General features: G+C 38.2%; 1 long non-coding RNA gene across 4 annotated transcripts in view; it reads right to left on the bottom strand.

Moving 5' to 3' along the window:
• Positions 1-21,089, bottom strand: part of LOC123803824 (uncharacterized) — a 122,797-nt gene that overhangs the window by 100,484 nt on the left and 1,224 nt on the right. For 2 of the 4 annotated variants that reach the window (XR_006782982.2, XR_006782983.2), the window contains exons 3-4: positions 20,077-20,282; positions 16,338-16,437 (exon numbers count right to left, since the gene is read on the bottom strand). This is a non-coding gene — a long non-coding RNA (uncharacterized LOC123803824). Of the gene's footprint in view, positions 1-16,337; positions 16,438-20,076; positions 20,283-20,834; positions 20,973-21,089 lie in introns of those variants that run through there. The other 2 variants (XR_015726951.1, XR_015726950.1) reach the window with 2 other exon arrangements.

Raw genomic sequence — 21,089 nt, 5'->3', positions numbered from 1 at the left:
GTTGTGTAATTACAAGCAACATTTGAAATAAAATAACATTACTTTAATAATTTGATTTTTAACGTGTGGAGCTTCATTATGCTCCAGTTAAATTACACAACTGAGTATTTTAACTGAAATTTACATCAAATATTTAAACTTCTAGTCCATCTGTCTTTTTCTCTGTAGGTTCCACAGAACAGTCAAACTACATCCTCATTAGTGAATAAAAATGATACTGCTTTTAGCTTTAACTAATTTTAAACACTTTGGTAATGTTTATTTGTCTACATAAATGTTTACTATGATATTATTAACTGTTATAATTATACTAATAATGGTCTACACCTATAAGACTTGACTTGTGAGTTAAGTTAACCAGCTAGCTGCATTTTAATATGCTTTTAACAAATCTAAGCTTCATAAAGGCAAAGCTTAAAATATTATGCATAAAAACAGCACAAACATCCCTTCTTGCTTGAATCCAGATTACTTTTATTCTTTCTTTCTCTTTTTGGATGGGCCTCTAACTAAATGCACATTTTAGGTTATGTTTTGCAATGCACCATCCAGATACACATATAATATTTCATTCAAAGATGGCACTCTGCATGGTGACTATGCTCTCCTGGAGTTGTATGTGGCAGGGACCCAGAGGATGGAGAAAATGAGGAGGAAATGGTGGGGGGAGGGTTGGATAAATCAAAGTAACAGCGGCAGCTCTTTACAAATGAAGGACAGTTCAACAAGGGATATTTACTGAGCTCCTACTAGATGCCAGCTACAATCCTAATTCCTCAACATAGCCACTAACTGCTCTGTTGGTTCACTGTTCTGTTTTGCCTCTGAGCCCCATGATCAGCTAGGGGCATGGCAGTTGGTGGTGACCGGTACGCACTTTCCTGTTAAAAAGAGCCAGGCTCTTCTTGGTTGCCCGGGGCCACAGCTACCACACAGTGGTTGACACTCTATTTCAGAACTGCCTGTAAGTCTTCAATTTTATGTCTATGCCTACCACATATGAATACACCACCAAAGAAATGCTGGTGGTTTATCTTGTTCTCATCCACTGTTTAGTTTGAGATGAACATGCTTTAAGGCCGTTAAACCAGACATTAGACACTATCTAGAATCTAGAGTATACCATCATGTATTTGTTTATAAGTTGCCTTCATATGATTCTTTAGTTGTTTCCTGTTAAAATTATCTTTTTTCTTTAGCTAGTACCCTTCTACATTTTTTTCCTACAACATAGTTCCTAGGATAAAACTATACATGTGGAAAGTCCTTAAACGTTGTTTGGAATGAGTAAATATAAACGTATTACTTCATTAGCTGCATTACAGGAGCTGGTTGGTGACCATTTCTCTTCATCTGACATATAGTAAGTGATAATGATGAAAATTTCTGTAATTTAAGAAAATCTGACATGCAGTGTTTCTCGAAAGTCTGAAACTACCAGCCATGTGAAAGTCTGAACATGGTCACTAACAATGATCAATTATACTATCAATGAGTTGGATTAGGAAAATATAGAAAGTATACATAACAGTTTGAAATAAACAATTTCAGTTACATTTATCTTTATTTTATATCTTTTATATCAAGTGCATCTATTCTACATAACTGTCATGAATTTGTTTATATTTTCTTTGGAATTATTTTTTCTTTTTCATTGTTTACACTTTGATATGCAGTCTTCCAAACTTGCTTTTTATTCATCTATTTTTTTCCATAAAAATATGTGTACACTTACTTTCTATTGTAATAAGCATACTATCCCTTTTTATAAAGATGCTCATTGTTGACTGACTGGATGACTGTTGAGGGCAAGGGGTGGAGATGGGGGCAACATCCACAGGGAGACAACATTTGATTAGGAAGTTAGAATTATTGTTCAGTTTCATAAATAAGATGTCTTTCCTTTCCATTTTGATTTAAATCTATTTTGGTGTATAGACTATATCTTTTACATCAGTGTTCGTCAGCCTTCAGAATACTTCATAATTATCTGAGAGCTTGTTTAAAGAATGTAATAACCCCCACTCCCCCCCAGTCTCACCCTCAGAGATTCTGATTTAATAGGTAACCAGGCATTTGTTAGTTTTAACTCCACTTCCCATTTTCATCCTAATTTCCCTTTAGAGGAATCTCCCTTAGTGTACAGTTTCAGGAAGTATCACCTGGGCCTGGGCCCAAGGCTCCATCACTTAGAGACTTACAGAAATTTCAGTCTAGAGTAGTAAGATGACAACAAAGTTAGAACTGGAAATCGTTACAGAGTCAGCATGAAGACCACATTGTTCCTGTGTTATGATTTTTGTTGTGGTTCCTCTAAAGCTTCCTCAGTTCCAATTTCTGGTCAATTCTGTGATCCCTGACATCATTCCAGTCAGTTCCTTCTTTGTCTAAGAGAGCATGGATTGGTTTTTGTTGCTAGCTATGGGGAACTAAACCGATAAAGAAAATCTACATTAGTGGGATCTAGCAACTTACATTTTTAGCAATTTCTCCAGATGATTCTGATGCAGGTAGTTCCTCAAACCACATGTTGAGAAACACTGTTCTATTTTTTTAGTGTTCTACATAGTTCCTCGTATCATCGTATTCATGTAGAAGGTACTCAATAAATGTGTCCTAGATGAATGAAAGGATTAAATGGATTGAAGGATGATGGATTCTTTGTAAAGATGCCTGACCTCAGGTCTACTAGCATTAGACTTTTGTCAAATAAATAAACATAGGTTGATTGATGTTGTTCCCTAAAGTTCTCTCATTCGGTATACGTGCTGATTTTACTTTGCTATAGTTGAAAACCACAAACCAGTTTAGAAAAGACAATGAGCAGGAATTAAAAAAACTTCATGTTAGAATCTTACTAAGAATGAAGAAATAAGATTTTGTAAGGTATGGCTATAGTTTTTTGTTTGTTTCTGTTTCTGTTTTTCTTTCTGGATGATGGAATGGATCTTTGAAATCTTGTATATTTCTTCAGTATTTTATATACTAAAGAAAAATAATTAAGTGCATGAAGACAGCTAATTAAAATCTCCTTTTCTTGCTTAAATAGGTTGAAAAGTATGCCAGTAGCTAATGGAATTTTTCATGACTTTGACCTCAATGGCAATTTTTCAAAAGTTGGAGGAAAGGCCATGCGTAGTTTGCAGGACTTTTCCATTCATGATTTCCTCCGTGTTCTAGGAAGGACTTCTAGGAAGTCCTTACAAGTATTTTCTTTCATACAAGGATAGAACCCTTTTTCTTACTCCTAGGTCCTCAAGAGATGTGAATAAGTACTTGTGTACTCCAAAGACTTAGACTTAGTTGACATTAATGTATCTTTGGATCAGTTTGGCCATAGTTCCATATTACTAATTTCTCATGTTTTTTGAGAGGCAGTGTGAGATGGTGGGACAGACACTGGCTTAAGAACTTGGACACAGAGTTTTGAGTCCTGGTTCTGCAACAATCTAACTACAATTATGGATTTATTTGTCTGACTTCTCCCACTACTTGGACAGAGATCATGTTTTATTTGTCTTCCTATCCATACCGCCTGGCACATGGTTAGTTCTCAGCTCATATTTACTTAATGAAGAATGAATTCCTAAACTTGGGCAGCTCATAGTCTCTCTGGATTTCACATCCGTCATTTGTTAAATAGACTGGTTGTTCTCTAACATTATTTGGACATTCTGTGACTATATGATCTGTGTATATTGAAGCCAACCTCCATATGCAATCTCACTTGTTTGGGGGCATTGAGAAATGGCACTGCATTACTTGCTTTGTTATAAGTGGCTTCTTCATCTCTGAGTCATTCTTACTGAAAACAGTTTCAAAAAGAGACTGCAGTGTTGCTGTATATTTAGCGGAAAACAAATTGGAGAACTGCCCATTCAATATTTACTTTTATAGTTTCGGCAGAGTTCTCTGCTCCGTGAGGACTGTTGAGACATTTCACGTAGCTTCTTAGAGACATCTTCCATCTCAAGGAGTTTGATATTCACATGATTAGACTGACTTGGCTACATTTCAACAAATTTGTTGGTCAGCTAACAAGTGTTCAGATGTCAGGATATCTATCCATCCATACCATACTACAGCTTCGTTCTGTTGCTTTATAGTCGAGTGACTTTTGAAGAATCATAGAAACCTAGGTCTGGGATCATAACATCAGCATTACAGGTTAGAGTGGGAGGATCTAAGGCTTGTTGTAAGGGGCCTCAGGGGTTGCCTGAGTGGGGTACAGTATGTGTGACTTGGTGGATGTGTAATTTGGCAGGACTCTGAATTCTCCTCATTCCAGCTTCAACCATCTCGACTAAGAGCAAACGTGCTTTCGTTCATTTTACATGCTGATCTTCTGAATAAGCTTATTTAAAAAAATGTTTTCCTGCTAAATAACATTTTGACCTATCAATCTAGTCCAACCTCTCATTTACAAATAAAGAGGCTCAAGAGGACAAGGGATTTGCTCTTGAGAGAGGCCACTAGAAGATCTAGACTGGCTCTTGATCTTCAAAAAAATTTTCAGTAAAAGAAATATCATAAGTAGAAGGTACAGGCGGAAAAATCTACAGTGGGAGAATGTTTAATTTTCATAGTTTACAAAACACTAATATATATATCTCATTTGATTTTCACAACACACTTGGGAGGCAAGCAGTACAGGTATCATGAACCCTAATTTACAGATGAGGAAATCAACACTGGGGAAGGTCAAGTGGCATGCACAAGCCCATAAGTGTGAGAGCCTGGCCTACAGCTCAAGTCTTCTGGCCTTGAACTCAGTACTTTCTGTATTACACCACCATGCATACTAAAGAATTACACCACCATGCAGACTTAAGAAAGACACATGACAAATAAATGTGTCAACATATCTTAGAGACAGGAATCTGTAGTGGGTAGAGGACTCATGCAGTCTGGTGCCTGAGGATATGATTTGGCAATTGTGTGCATTTCCTCAAAGTTGTCCTATGCTGTCATTGCTCACATTCTGAATCATGCACATTGTTCCCATTGGGGGAACATTTGAGCATACTTTTCCATGTGCTATTTTAGCAACATCAATTTGCTAATTATGAAGACAAAATTATCTTATTAGATCACAAGGAAACCTGCCTTTTGGTTTTGTCAAAGCTTTGTTCCTGCTGGTTAAAAATCTTTTGGTATTCCGTAAGAATTTACCTTGCCAAAAGTTTAATGTGCATCTAGATAAATTTTCTTCTGTGTTAAAGGTCTATTTTTTCTTTCGTTTTCTTTTCTCCTCCCATCCTCTACTCTTACCTCACTAATAATTATTCACTATTGAAAATGTAAAGTATCTTTTCAAGGGTAAAAAGAAAACTTAAAAGGAAATGACTTTAAACCTTACAACATAGGACTCAATATATAACAATAGATTGAAATATGGTAGAGATTAGATTATAAAAGTGAGGGATGATTAAAAAAAAAAACCCAGGCTTTCTGGGAAAACAGCTGTGCAGTACTTTTCAGTGTAATAGATAAAGCAGTTTGAAGTTTGAGTTTAAAAGTCACATTTGGCTAGTTTACCTTTCTTGGTACTCTAGGAAAAGATTCAAGAGTCCTTAAAGGTATATAATTAATGAACTGTGTAAAGTGCAAGAGAATCATTTAAACCAATTTCACAGAACAAAACCCAGTGTATTTAATTAGGCCATCTTGGAGAATATAAGCATATTATCTGAGAAACTGCTACTGTATTAATATGCTAGGGTTAATTAACAAGTTTCCTTTTCTTATAGAAGTTCTTTAGGTGCCTTTGGCTTCTACAGGTCAGATGGAAATAGAATCATATTTGGTGTTGGGAGTAGAAAAAGAAGATGATCATGGAGATAAGGTCAGATCTTTCTCTTTACTTTGCCCAAGAGAGAACAACTTATGAGGACTTTAATAGATCCCTTCTGTTGGGATTAGGTAGAAGTGAGAAAGACAGAAAGCTACAAATAACAGCGGTTTAAATGAGATATAAATTCATTTCTGTCTTTCATACGTGAAGTCTGGACGTAAAGGGTCCAGGGTTGGTAAGGCAGATTTATAATCATCAAGGACACAGACTCTCTTTCACCTGTTGCTCTCCTACCCTCAGTGTGTGGCCTCTACCTAGTGGGCCAGAATTACTGCTGGAGCTTCAGCCATCACATTTTATTTTCAAGCCCAAATGAAGAAAATAGAGATGAAGAAGGCCGCATGACCTTCCCTTAAGGAGATCTCAAAGGACAATCCTGCTCACATCTCACTGAACAGAATTTAATCATAAGGACATAATCAACTGCAAGGGAAGGTTTTTTGTTTTCAGTTTTCTTTCGGGATGGCTATAAACTGAGCTAAAATCAAGGTTCCTTCACCAAGCAAGGATAAGTGAATGGATATTTGGGATTGTGTCTGACACAAATCTTCTTTTCTACCATGATTGCCAACCACTTGGGCTTGCGCTGCATGACTATGCCTGAAATCCCCTCATCTTCTCAATCTGGACTAAAGTGTAAATAAATAGCTGATACTTCTTGTCCGGTACAAGAGATGGGGAACTTGAGGGAGTTCCTACTTTCCCCTACAATTTGCTGGGAAATTCATCTTAAGATGCGGTTTAGTACTAGATGCAGGTTGCTCCTTGTGGAAATCCAAAAGAACTGAAACTCGGGATAAAACTCTGTAGCATCATCATCATATCCCTAAATACACAAACCTAAATTTAAATGTTATTGAAAATGGCAGATGGGCCAAATAACCATATTCCAGGCTGGTATGAACCTGTGTGTCCCACGAGATTTTTCTGAGGAAAAAAAAAAAAGCCCCATGCAGTTAAAATCTAAACAAGGAAAACATCTTCAAACATTCTGCAATTTGTTTTCTGGCAAGGACCATGGGAATAATAGTGGAAGCCAGATAAATTTGAATAAACTGAGTCTTCATTTCAAAGATTCATGGAAGAGTCAAAGTCAAGTTCCAGATGCCATGGTTAAAAATGTCAAAACAAGATCTAAGAGTACTGAGATGACTAAACTTTAAAAAGTATTAGTTAATCATACAAAATTTTGTTAACATGAAGTAGAGGGAGTACTGTAGTTGTCTCAATGAATCTATTTCACAGTTAATTAATAAGATATTATATTAACTTCCTTAGCCTGTTTTTGGCCCCAGATTAATCATTATTGGTTTGACACACATTTATTGAGTGTTTAAAATGTTCCAGGCATTGTGCTAAGAGCTGAATAAAACAACCTGTGTCCTCAAAGAGCTCAAAGTTTGGTGGTGGCAAGTTATTTGTAATTTTCATCTTTACCATTGTACTCTATTATCTTAGAATTAAGAATTTGGGATTAAGAGACATGGTTGGTCCACCAAGAACAAAATGAAAAGAGCTTAGGTTTAGCACTCAGAAAACAACCATTTGAAGTTCAGCCCTGTCACTTACTACCTGTGCCCTTGAGCAGATCACTTAATCTTTCTTAATTTCAGTTTCTTCCTCTGAAAACTAAGGATGTCTCAGGATTGTTCTGAAGATTAAATGATATAATGTAAATGTTTTGCTTGGCCATAAAAGGCACTCAAAAGCTGGTTGTAATTATTATAATTATTATTAATTATTGCACTATTTTCAAGAGTGAATTGGTTCTAAAAAATGCTTTGGAGGATGCACATAATTTTATATATATATATAAAGATATATATATCTTTCTCTAGCCAACATATGCACACATTTAAGAGTAATATGAGTTGTTTTATATTGCAAATATCTTTTATATTTACTTTTTTAAAAAAGGTTTTATTTATTTATTTGAGAGAGAGAGAGAGTGAGAAATAGAGCACAAGGTGGGAGGGGAGGGGCAGAGGGAGAGAGACATGCATACTCCCTGCTGAGCAGGGAGCCTGATAGGGGGCTCGATCCTAGGACCCTGAGATCATGACCTGAGCCAAAGGCAGATGCTTAACCAACTGAGCCTCCCAGGCACCTCTACTTTACGTTTTTCGATGGAAAATATATTCACTGTATATTCTCTCACTTTACTCAGTGAGATGGGTATTTTTTAAACATTGCAACTATCCTTCAAAGTAGTATCATTATCATCCCTATTTTACAGATGCGAAAACCAAGGCATAGAAAGGTTACGTAACTTGCCCAAGGTGACTTACAACTAAGTAGCAAAGTTGGGATGTGAACCCAATCACTATGTCTCCAGAGTCTGTATGCTGTGTCACTACAAATAACTTAATTCTTTAACCCATGAATCCTATATGGGACTAGAAAGAACTTTCTGACATTTAGTAATTGACTTTTGGCACAGTAGTACAACCCTAACCCTGCCTTAAGCCCCGTGTTTTACAAGGCCCCACATATAAGAAACACAAAAAATAAATCTATTAAATAGCACACGGGCACCTCCGGCACTTGAGATCTGGTGCTCAGCACTGGCACCTGTGTCCTTAAACATCCACTTTCATGCTTAACCGCACTGAGGCCTCAAGGAAATGCTTCTTTACATCTCTTGTCCTATGTCCTTGAGTGAAAAGGCAACTGTGTCTAAATGCTATGAAGTCTTGTGGATTGTACTGCCACCAAACTTGGAGATGAACACCAGCAGTTTGGGTGGATTTGGATAGCAGACGCAGCTAGAGAGGAGAAAAGACTAACTTTTTCATTTCCTTCCTCTTAGAGAGCATGAGTACAAGAGATTTTTACATAGTGCAGTATCATTTTTCATTGCATCCAGCATCCATGTTCTTGCTTTTCTTCACGTTTTGTGTTTCCAGAAGTACTCATGAGTTAGTATATTATTTGCAATAATTAAACAGGATTGCTGAGGGACATTCTGCAATATAAAATAATTCCTATTGCTCTTGAATGTGTGCATTTGTAGGCTAGACATAACATAATATGCATGAAGCTTGATATCAGTTCTTCCCTTTGGCCACAGACAGTCAATGCAAAAATCAAGAATAGTTTTAAATTTATTAAAATATTTAAATATGGGGTGCCTGGGTGGCTCAGTCGGTTAAGCATCTGACTCTTGATTTTGGCTCAGGTCATGATCTCAGGGTTGTGAGACTGATCCCTGCACTAAACTCTATGCTCAGTATGGAGCTGGCTTGAGATTCTCTCTCTCTCCCTCTCCCTCTGCCCCTTCCCCTCTGTTTGCACTCTCACTCTCTCTAAAATAAATAAATAAAATCCTTTAAAATAATTTAAATAGATGCAAATACATTCTAAATTTTTTCTATAATTTTGAGTTAAAATTTTGATATTAAATAATTATAATTTATCTTTTTCTTTTCAATTTTAAGAATTGAATTTAGAATTCAATTTTGAATTCTTTAGAGAAGTAATTTTTAAACATATAAAACAACTGTAATTTTATTCCAGTTTTATTGAGATATAACTGGTATATAACATTGCCTATGTTTAAGGTGTACAACATAATGATTTGATATATGTACATACTGTGAAATGATTACCACAATAAATTTAGTTAGCATCCATTACCTCACATAGTTACAAATTTATTTTTCTGGTGATGAGAACTTTCAAGATCTACTTTCTTAGCAACTTCCAAATATACAATACAGTACTATTAACTACAGTCAACATGCTGTGCATGCTATCCCCAGAACTTACCTATCTTATAACTAGAAGTTGGTACTTTTGAACATCTTAACCCATAATTGTATTCAGTTTTTTATATTTACTTTATATTTTTTGATGGAAAATATATTCACAATTTGAATACTTTGAATGTAATTACATGTGTTTTTAATCTTTTAGAGCATTAAGAATGAGTACAAGTTAAAGTCAAGACAGAAACAGAAAATATGAAAGTGAAATTCAGAAAAAAAAAAAACATCTGCAAGGTAGAAGGATAGGACTTATTTTTTCACCAAAAGTTTGAGAGCTTGATATGTAACTTTTAAATATGTAGACACATGATATGGGGACCTCTGTGTATGGCTTGGTTCCACCTCCACAATGTTAGGGGTGGGACTTTCCAGCAGAGTTTACACAGAGTTGCCAAATCAAGCTCTTTTGGCCTAACTGGTATTTTGGCCTGTCTAAAATAACATGATTAGATCAGTATCCACACAAATAGACTCACAAATTAAGAAACTGGGAAAGCAAATTAATACCAAAAAATTGAGCACATTTCTGAAATATGAGTAACTTGAAGAAGACTGCATGATGGATTTAGGTGTTTTAAGTACTACGTGATTTCCATGGGGAAAATAGTCCATGTGGAAAATGGACTATTTTCTAAAATAAAGAATGATTTCTGACACAAAATTATCTTCAGGTTTTCTTGAAGAAGTGTTTCTATTAATTTGGTCAGTCAATAAATGCGTAGTGATGCTCACGTAATGTGCCTCAACATGGTTAGACAACATTGAGAGGAGGGTGTTTACAACCTAACTGAAGAGATAAATGATGCACACTTGGAACAATTAGAGAATAGATCATAAAAACTGAACTGTGGGGCACAAGCAACTATCATGGAGCATCAAAGTAGAGAAGGACTGATGTGATCTTGAATCATCTGGCAGGGAGGGCTTCAAAGAGTGGCACTGGAATGAGGCCCGTAATATACTCCCTGGAATGTATCTGCCTCATGGCCCTGAGAGTGAGGACCTTCTTAAATTTTGTGCCCCTGGTTCCTGTCTGACCTCACATTAGTCCTGGCCCTGGCCAAGCACATTCATTTCTTTTTCCAGAAGTCACTAGAGAGTATGGAGGCAAAGAGAGGCCAGATGCATTACTCTAGTAGATGTCTCTGCACATAGACAGAGGCTAAGGGAAAGGATCCTCCCCCTAGAAAAGGTCATGGAAGTGAAGCTTCTTGCCAAGACCATACAACCAGTGGAGGCTAGATCCCAGGACTCCTGATTCCTGTTCATAGAAAAGATGATATGATGCAGCTTTGAGTAATCAAACCTGTCCACTAGAGCACTCAATTAACCAAGTCTTTCACTATCACTATTATTATCATCTTATCATCATTTTGCCTTCATGACTCTTTTAGGTGACTTAAGTAAATTATATATATAAACTATATATAAACTCATATAGTGTGTAGTAGAACGAGTGGTGACCCCCCCCAAAAAAGGTAAGTCCATATCCTGGAACCTGTGAATGTGACCTTATTTAGAAAAAACCTCTTTGCAAAAGCAATTGTATTAAAATCCGGACATGAGATTCATCCTTGACTATCTGTGTAGGTTGTAAGTCCAGATAAGTGTCCTTGTAAGAGACACACAAAGGAGTGACACAAAGGAGTGACACATAGTGACACATGTAAAAATGGAGGCAGAGAATGGAGTTATGCAGTCATAAGCCAAGGAACACTTGGAGCCACCAGAAGCTGAAAGAGGCAAGGGAGGATTCTCCCTTAGAGCCTTTGGAGGGAGTACAGCCCAGCCAACACCTTGACTTCAGACTCCTGGTCTCCAGAACTGTGACAGAATAAATTCCTATTGTTTTAAGCCACCAGATTTGTAGTAATTTGTTATAGCAGCCCTAGGAAAACTAATACATAGGGCACATATATTTTTTAAAAGCCTGTATTAGTTATCTATTATCCCAAAATGTAGAGGCTTTAAAACAACATCTCGTGCAGTTTCTGTGGGTCAGGAATTTGGGAACAGATTAGCTGGGTAGTTCTGGCTCAGGGTCTCTCCTGAGGTTGCAATCAAGACGTTGGTCAGGGCTTCTTGAAGGCTTGGCTGTGGTGCCAGACAGAGGATCTGCTTCCAAAATGGCCCACTCACAAGGCTGGCAAGTTAATGCAGGCTGGTGGCAGAAGGCCTACGTTCTTTTCCACGTGAACCTCTCCATTGGAATTTGAGTGTTCTCATAACGTGGTGGCTGACTTCTGCCAGTGTGAGATAGCCAAGAGAGAGTAAAGCGGAAGCTTCAATATTTTTTACGATTTAGTCTGAGAAGTCACACACCATCATTTCCTAAATAGTCTATTGGTTATACAGGTCATTCTATTCATTGTGAGAGGAGATTAAACAAGGGCACAAAAACCAGGAGGTGAGGATGACTGAAGTCCATCTTGGAAGCTCGCTAGCACAGGTCACAAATTTTTCAGGGTATATAGGGAGCCAGAATATTTCCTACACAGTCACCTGAACCATGTATATTTGGAGCCATAATGTCCAACTATATAAAGTGCTCTTTGCAGTGACGAACTTGAGTTATTACAAGTTATTCAAATATTCAGTTCAGTTTACTTTCATATTTTAGGCTGAGCCATATGAAAGTTGCTGTTTTTGTGAGCAAATAATTATCCAATATCAGCGATTTTCTGGTTTCAACCTACTATTTACAAAAGTGGAACTATGAAGTAAAATACCTTAGATCAATTTTTAAGAAATCATAAATAAAACCCACTTTTCTTTCACATCATTAGTTAACCATAAGTCTCAATGAATAGAATAAACTAATTCAAAAAGATATATGTACTTCTATGTTTACTGCAGCATCATTTACAATAGCTAAAATATGGAAACAACCAAAGTGTCCATCGACAGGTGAATGAAGAAGACACGGTATATATACAAAATAGAATATTAGTTAGCCATAAAAAAGAATGATATCGTGCCATTTGTGACATGGGATGGACCTAGAGGGCATTACGCTAAGTGAAATAAGTCAGACAGAGAAAGACAAATACCATATGATTTCACTTATATGTGGAATCTAAAAAACAAATGAACAAACAAAAGAAGAAGACCCTCTCTAAATACAGAGAACAAACTGGTGTTTGCCAGAGGGGAGGAGTGTGGGGGGATGGGCAAGATGGGTGAAGGGGAATGGGAGGTACAAGATTTCCAGTTACGGAATGTATAAGTCACAGGGATGAAAGGTACGGCATAGGGAATACAGTCAATGGTAATGTAATAGCATGGTATGGTGACAGATGGTAGGATGGTAGCTACACTTGTGTCGAGCACAGCATAAAAATAGAGTTGTAGAAGCACATAGTGCATAGTAACTAATGTAACATTATGTGCCAACTACACTTCAATAAAATACAACAACAACAACTGAGAAGCACTGGTAAATTTCACAATCCAGGGCACAAGCTCACCCAAAGACAGACTGAAACATAGCACTATTGAAAACCTATTGATCATAAAAATCTGAATTTGTTAAAGTTGCTGATAAGGGGAAGCATCCCCGTAACACAGTCTCAATAATGTCTCAAAAGGGGGTAGTTAGGGAAAGATACTTATTGGATTTGGGAGGGGACTGGTATTAATCATAGGGTGCCTGAATTACCAGAACATGTGAGTCTGCACAGAGTTACAGTTACATCAGTTTGTGGTCTTGTAACATATGAGTCTAAAGCTAGTGTTAAAACAGTAAGAGCTTGAATCGTTTGTGTTGAGTATCAATAGTACAATTGATCATTTTCGTTTTTGCTTCATTTCTCAGTCCCCCTTCGTTTAGTCGACTATTCTTTATTCTAAACTGGAAGATAGACCATTGTTTTTCTGGGAACATGATCGGTTCAGGTACGCACTGCTATTTAATAAGTCACAGTTACGTATTGAGTTTTTCATGGTAGTCCTATTAACCTCTATAAGTATCAGGCCTTCTTGTTCTTTTTGTTGGATCATCATTTGTAAATCATCTAGTGTAGCAGTGGCTGTGCAGCAGCACTGAAGACTCTAAAGATCATATATCTGGGAACTGCAATGCAAACAGACACTACGACAAAAATGACTGGAGTTTGCAAGGCATTTCAAACCTACATTCCTAGATTTTAAAAACTGGATCACGGATATAGAATTGTCCTATCACTATATTGTTACACTTGAAACTAATATAACACTGCATGTTGACTATACTGGGAAAAAAAAAAGCTGGACATGTGACATAATCTTCCTTATATAATCAAATTTCCTTTTTCTTTTAATTTGGGTAGGATTTGTTCAACCTTACCAGTGAATGAAGAACAGTCCTATATCCAGTAATTTTCGAGAATACAGGTCTTGAGAATACTATGTATTTAGTAAATGACAAGGGTGTCCATCAATAATCTAGGACCTTAATCCAGAAGAGGGGGAAGAAAATAGCCAAGAGGATAAATATGAAAAGCCAAGAGAATATGCATACGTAGAAGAACATGGCAATCAGTGGATTCTTGTTCCAGTGGTGTTGGTGGGAAACAGCCTACTTCATGCAGTCATCAGCTTTTTCCAAAGATCTAGGACTAGCTGTCCATTCTCATGGGACATCTATGTCTAGATATTATCTAGAGTCCTCAACATACCCCTCATGATCTAGCCATATCTCTGAGCTCATCTCCTAATTCTCTTTCTCTTCTTCACTCTTTCTCTGGCTACACTGGCCTTGCTGTTCTGCAAACAAGTTAATCTTATTCCTGCCAGAGAGCCATTGTACTTACTATCCCTTTTCTGCGAAATGATATTCTCCCCAGTAGTTGCATTGCTGACTCCCACAATCCACTCAAGTCACATGTCACCTCCTTAGGAAAGCTTTCCCTTGTCATCCAATTTAAAGTCCACTGTCATTCTTGATTCTTTTACCCTGCTTAAATTTTCTTCATAGCACTCTTCACTCCCTGTATTTATTTCATATTTATCTGTTTATTATATGCCCTCTTGAATGTATGTACTATGCCAGAAGACAGAAGACTTTTCTGTTTTGTTCACTGATGTGTTTCAGGACCTAGTATATTATCTGGCATATATAGGTGCTCGATAATTACTTGCTGATCGAATGAATAAATTAAAACCTCACACATACTATGTTTCAGTCATATAAAACTATTTGCAGTCCTGGTGTCTGGGTGGCTCAGTCGGTTAAGTGTCCAGTCCAACTCGATCTCAGCTCAGGTCTTGATCTCAGGGTTGTGAGTTCAAGCGCTGCATTGGGCTCCCTGCTGGGTGTGGAGCCTACTTATCTTTTTTTTTTTTTGCCTTTTAATAATAATTTTTTATTATGTTATGTTAGTCACCATACACTACATCCTTAGTTTTTGATGTAGTGTTCCATGATTCATTATTTGCATATAACACCCAGTGCTCCATGCAATATGTGCCCTTCTTAATGCCCATCACTGGCCTATCCCAATCCCCCACCCCCCTCACCTCTGAAGCCCTCAGTTTGTTTCCCAGAGTCCATAGTCTCTCGTGGTTCATTCCCCCTTCTGTCTACCCCCCCTTCATTCTTTTCTTCCTTCTCCTACTGATCTTCCTGCTATTTCTTATGTTCCATAAATGAGTGACACCATAGGATAATTGTCTTTCTGGGTATTTACCTCAAAGATACAGATGTAGTGAAGAGAAGGGCCATATGCACCCCAATGTTCATAGCAGCATTGTCCACAATAGCTAAATCGTGGAAGGAGCCAACATTTATTGTGTGTCAAACATTGTATTAGTTTTTTATGTACATTATTTTAATCTTGATAAGAAATCTTTAAAATAGGAACTATTATCCCTGTTTTACATATGAGGAAACTGAATAACTCGTCCAGAGTTTTGAACGTGTGTCTAACTCCAAATTCAGTACTTCCCCCATTGCCTCAAATGAATTACTAAATCTCCTTCATGTTATTGATACATATCAACAAAAACTCAATATCCTAATTTTAACATTAACATTAAATCTCTGTTCAGTGTTGCATGTGCTCATATGTTTGTACTTGATTCAGCCTCTTTAGATTACAAAGGAGAATGGACCCCAGATATCTTAACAGCTCAGGTATTGTATTTTTATTCTGCTTCATAATTAATGGTTTTTGATGATGATTCAAGGTCAAGGTTTGGTTAATCTCCCTTTTTAAGGGAAGGATTGTACTTAAAAACTAATCAACACATCATTTTTCAACAGGTATATAAGGTCCAAATACATTGTAAGTCATATTGAAATTGTAAGATTAATATACCTGAAAGAAAGCAAAAAGTGGCAGGAATAAGCTAAAGAAAGTAAGAGAGCATCTTATATGAGAGAACCTGGAGGTCACTCTGATTATTTCCTTTTTCAGCATGCTAGGTGAAGCAGTGGATATTAAAGGCCATATGAAATTTTTATGAAATTTTTAAAAGTACATAAAATAGTATCATGAGAAACTTAAGCAGCGAGAGCTCAAACTCTAAAGTCACACAGACCTGAGATGTAATCCTAGTTCCCCCACCTAACAGCTGAGCAAAATTAAGCAAGTTACTTAACTTTTCCTAAGCCTCAATCTCAACAAAATGAAGAGAAGTGTATTAGGCAAGGTAGCTAATTAATATAAAATACAGCATCATAATTTCAGAGGCATAATTTAATAAAACAAGTAAAATCCAACACAGGTGTTCCTCACCATGCTTGGAGGATATTTCTGCAAGAATTAATTTGGGGCCCCAGGCTTCTTGCGTTTTGTGGTTTTGACCTCCTCTAAATTCTTTGAAGTTTTCATTCAGCTGGTAAATACGGAAAGAAAGAGAATATGGAGCATGTGTAGGATGTTCTAGAGGTTTTGTGGGCCAAACCTTAAATGGCTTTCATCATTTCTAGTCACTTTCTCCTGTACAGAAATCAGTCACATGACACTGACTAATTACAAAGGAGGCTGTGAAATACAAGGTGTGTGGTGAGGAGTAAAGGAAACAGACTTTGGTGAACACATAGTTGTCTCTGCCACTTAAGGTCATGAGGTTGTTTTAGGGTTTAACTGAGATAACGCATGTAATGTGCTTAGCACAGGGTATGTCACCAACAAAGTTACATGTTCCTGTTATTATCTCAAGTATGTATGCTGAGAGCCTGAATAAGGGTCCCACAGTTGGAAGTAGAGTATTTGCTTGGAGGTTCTAGTAAGAGAACTAAGATACATTCAAAGAAAATCCTGACCTTTTAAAGGTTATGATCTTTAATTCATTTGGCAATATCAGAAGATATAAACAGAAAGGTGAGGAAGGGGATGCTATGTTCATATCGGCTTAGCTAACAGAATATCAAAATATTGTAATTTAGATAACCCTAATGTCCAAGAAGAGTGGGAATAGGGTAAACTGGTAGATTCTTAGGCTTTAGAAATGAGCTTAAATGAAGTAGTAAGGAGTAAAAGTTCTGGTTAATTCTGTCTTCAAATTCTTTTTCTCTCTTACTATCTTACTTTTAAGTTTAGACAGCCTCAAGATTGTTCAGGTGCATTAAGTTTTCTTCACCCCACTTATTTTCTCCTCTGTTGCCATTTAAAACATTTCAAGCTCTAAGAATAGAGACCATGTTTGTCTCACACATTATTATATCTTAGCATCTAGCAATACCTAGCATAGAGTATTCAGGCAAGAAGAATTTGTTGAATAAACGTCATCTGTACTGGTAGTTGCTTCAAGTCTTGGTGAAAGGGTCTAGATAAAGTAATGGAAAGGCAAGCTTTTAAATCTTGTTTCTGCCACTGTAGTATCTGTGGGATTTTGGGACTTCTAAGACTTTTTTTTAAACAATAGAGAAAAATTATATAAGCACATAACTCCTAAAACTTGTGTTTTTTTTCCCTTATATTAAATTGTACAATACTTTTTAGAGTTATAATGAGAATTAAATGAAAAATTTATAAGTGTTCCAAACACATAAAAGGCACTGAAGAATGGTTTCCCCCCCACACACCAACCTCTCTACAGCATACTTTGTAATTTGAGAGCCAAGGAAATATCAAGTGCTATTCAAATTGTTCCTTCTGTTTTTGTTTCTATTCATTTGTAATTAAAGCACATAAGCCTTTAGGTTGGTGGTCAAAGTAAAGAGCTTATTAGTTCCCAAAGGACTGATGAGTTCATTGTTTTAACAGTATTCAGCACCTAGAACAGTGGATGTTCAATACATATATTTTTGTGAATGAATTAATAAAATACTGAAATAAGGACGATCCTCTAGATGGAGAATTATGGAACGGACATGCTATAAGTGTGAAAAGGTAGGCAGGTTTTATCCAATGAGACGTTTGGAGTAGTGCTGCCAAATGGGTAACTTCAAAGTGTTTTCATTTATCAATTCTGTCAACTACCATTCTACTGTGTGTCTACTATGTAGCAGCCACAATATTTTTTTTTTTTTTTAAGATTTTGTTTATTTATTTGACAGAGAGACAGCCAGCGAGAGAGGGAACACAAGCAGGGGGAATGGGAGAGGAAGAAGCAGCCTCCCAGCAGAGCATGGAGCCCGATGCAGGGCTTGTTCCCAAGACCCTGGGATCATGCCCTGAGCCAAAGGCAGACGCTTAAAGACTGAGCCACCCAGGCGCCCCAGAGCAGCCACAATATTAACAAGAAGATATCTCTGTGCTTCACACTAGCACAATAAAACAATTACAAAAATAATTAGTAGGAGGATGCATATGATACTACATGAGTAACAGAAATAAACCACTGACTACTTATGAGGGTGTGAAACAGCATGGCATACCCAGTAGTGTGACACTGGTGGGAATGCATGTAGAGGCTGGAGAGAGAGAAGGCTCAACAAACTATACTTAGGTAGGGGCTAGATCATGAAAGGCTTTATATGCGAAGCTGAGAGTCCTAAATTTTACTCTCTAGAGTATTGATTGGGGTGCTACTGAAGAGTTTTAATGCAAAGAAAAGATAAATACATTTTAGGTTTCAGAAAGATCTGGATTGTAGAGTCGAGGTACGAGAGGCAGGGAAATCAGCTAAGAAGTTACTAGAACAGTCTACACGGGGAAGGGATCATAAATCATAAAGGCTAGAACTAAGGCAACAGATGTGGTATTAGAAAGAAAATGGGTTTGAGGGATATAACCAGTTTAGGCTAGGTAAGAGAATGAGAGAGAAGGAGGGCTAAGAATGAGTCATGGTTTTCTGTCTTGGACTTCTGGGCAGGTGGTTAAGGCCATCCCTGGAATAAGGAACAAAGAAGATCTGCATGGATTAAGCATACGGAATGGGCAAGGACAAGAGAAGTCATTTTTGGCTATAGTGAGCTTGAAGCATCTGTGGGACAAGTAAAGATATTTCTTGAACAGACCAAGGAAAGTAGAACACACAGAAAACTTAAGTATATAGGACAGGGCAGGCTGGTCAGTAATTCCTATCCTTAGAATACTTCCCCATCATCTTCTACTTTTCTTCACATCTTTCAGTTCACCATTGTACATAAACTTCTATAATGATCACTGATTACTTATTTAGAAACTTATAAAATGATTCTTGAAAAAAGTACAGTGGTAATATTATCCTATAATGTAATTCATAGTAGTGCAAAAAATACAAGTTTCCTGCTGTGTACTTAGGAATAACTTCTACATTTTTCCTAAGGTTGAAATATTTAGCTGTTGTCAGCTAAATGCCTTGCTAATGTTGACTTACTTCAGCAGGAGGTTTATTGGTGCAGACGGTCAGGTCAACTGGTAATTCACTCAGTGGAACCTATAGAAAGGGTGGCAAGGATGGCGCACAACCTGTCTTTGAGTATTGGGTAACCGTACTGCACTATGGATGGGGGGCAGCAAACTGGGCACCAAACTGCAGATGGACTGCAGATGCACCGAAGGAAATCATTACTGTTTTGTGAAACTTGGGACTGGCTTGACAAAGATAAAGCCTGCTGGTTTAAGACTGTATGTTCTTGGCAAAGCATGGTGCTGCAGAATTTCACCAGCCATAGTGAAAAAAAAGGGGCGGGGGAGGCAATGGGAGGAGACCACAAAATCTGTGATATGATACATAAAATGTGAACTATTAGCTTTACATCTTCTGAGAGTCACCAGATTGAAGCACGAATTTTGGATTTGGCTGGCAGATGGTGTACACAGACTTTTGGAGTATGTTAGCATTTCATTTGAAAGGAGCAAGATTACGTGGGACTATCACGGTAGTCTAACATTCATAGAGATTTTAAAATTTATCCCTAAACCTGAGTTAAATGTGAGGCCCTATTACATTTTTAAAGGCTCTGTTAAAGATATGGATCTCATAGAACAGATTCACAGGTTACAGTAATTCCTCTAAAATGTCTACAGGTCAGTGTCAGTGTCTCCTTTCCCTGAAAATCTGGTTTACCCAAGAGAAAAAAGGCCAAAGGGAAGAAAAACTAACCCCTGGGAGATGACAGGTAGTGATGTCTCAATTCTTTGAAAGGGACTTCTCCATTTACCAGCCTTCTCACTTCCTTCTATGGTCTGGACCTTTAATCACCTCCGCAATCAGCCTTGTAGGGTCAAACTAATCTCTGTTGACATCATCCTACTACTTCCCTTTTCGAATTCCAGTGAAGTTATGTGTTTCCTGTCCTGTTTGACACCCTAGGGAAAAGGATACAGGCCGGTTAGTATCTAAATTTAGTCCAGCAGCAACGTGTCTGAGTTTTCAGAGGAGAGATAAACAAAAACAGGTGACATTTTCAAGTCTTTCAAGAAAATGGGGAAAAAAACAAAACAAAACCCCAACCCTTTTGGGGTAAGTAAGCCGGGAGAGCTTCAACAACAGTTTCACAGTAGGGAGAGGCCTGCTGGCCAGGCTCAGAAAATGGGCCCACTGAAGGCGTTTTCCTTTTCCTTAAAACCAGGAGGACGGCTTTGGGGGGGAGGGGGGAATCCCTCAACACAATCTTGACTCAGCCACTAAAGTCTGGGGAGCCGGAGCCCTGACAGCCCCTTCCCCACGCCGAGCTGCGAAGGCGGCCGCACCTCCTCTTTGTCAAGCCGTTGGTTTCAACCACAGGCACCAGGACACACTTGGGGTGGGAGAGGGGAGAAGCGGACGCCACTCCCCGGCCCGTCCCCGGCGCCCCGGACTCGCCGCCCCTCCCCCGCCCCACCTCCCCTCTGTGACCCCCGAGTTCCGCCTCGGGCGACCTGTTGGCAGGGAGTGTCACGTGACGCGGCGGCCGCGCACTGCCTCGGGGCGGGCCTCCTGTTGCGCCCGCCGGGCGGGTTCCATCACGTAACGCGCGGGCGCCGCCCCGCTCTTCCCTCGCGGAGCGAGGGAGGGCGGGCGTCGAAGAGGAAAGGGAAGGGAAAAGGGGCGGGAGAAGGAGACGGAGGGGCGGCGCCCGAGTCACGTGACCCGGGACAGCCCGGAAAGCTCCGAGGAGGAGCCTGGCGCCGCCA

The sequence above is a fragment of the Ursus americanus genome, chromosome 16 (assembly GCF_024610735.1).
Source record: "Ursus americanus isolate L20-20 chromosome 16, mUrsAme1.1.p, whole genome shotgun sequence".
Lineage (NCBI taxonomy): Eukaryota > Metazoa > Chordata > Mammalia > Carnivora > Ursidae > Ursus > Ursus americanus.
This window is presented reverse-complemented; position numbering and strand designations above follow the sequence as displayed.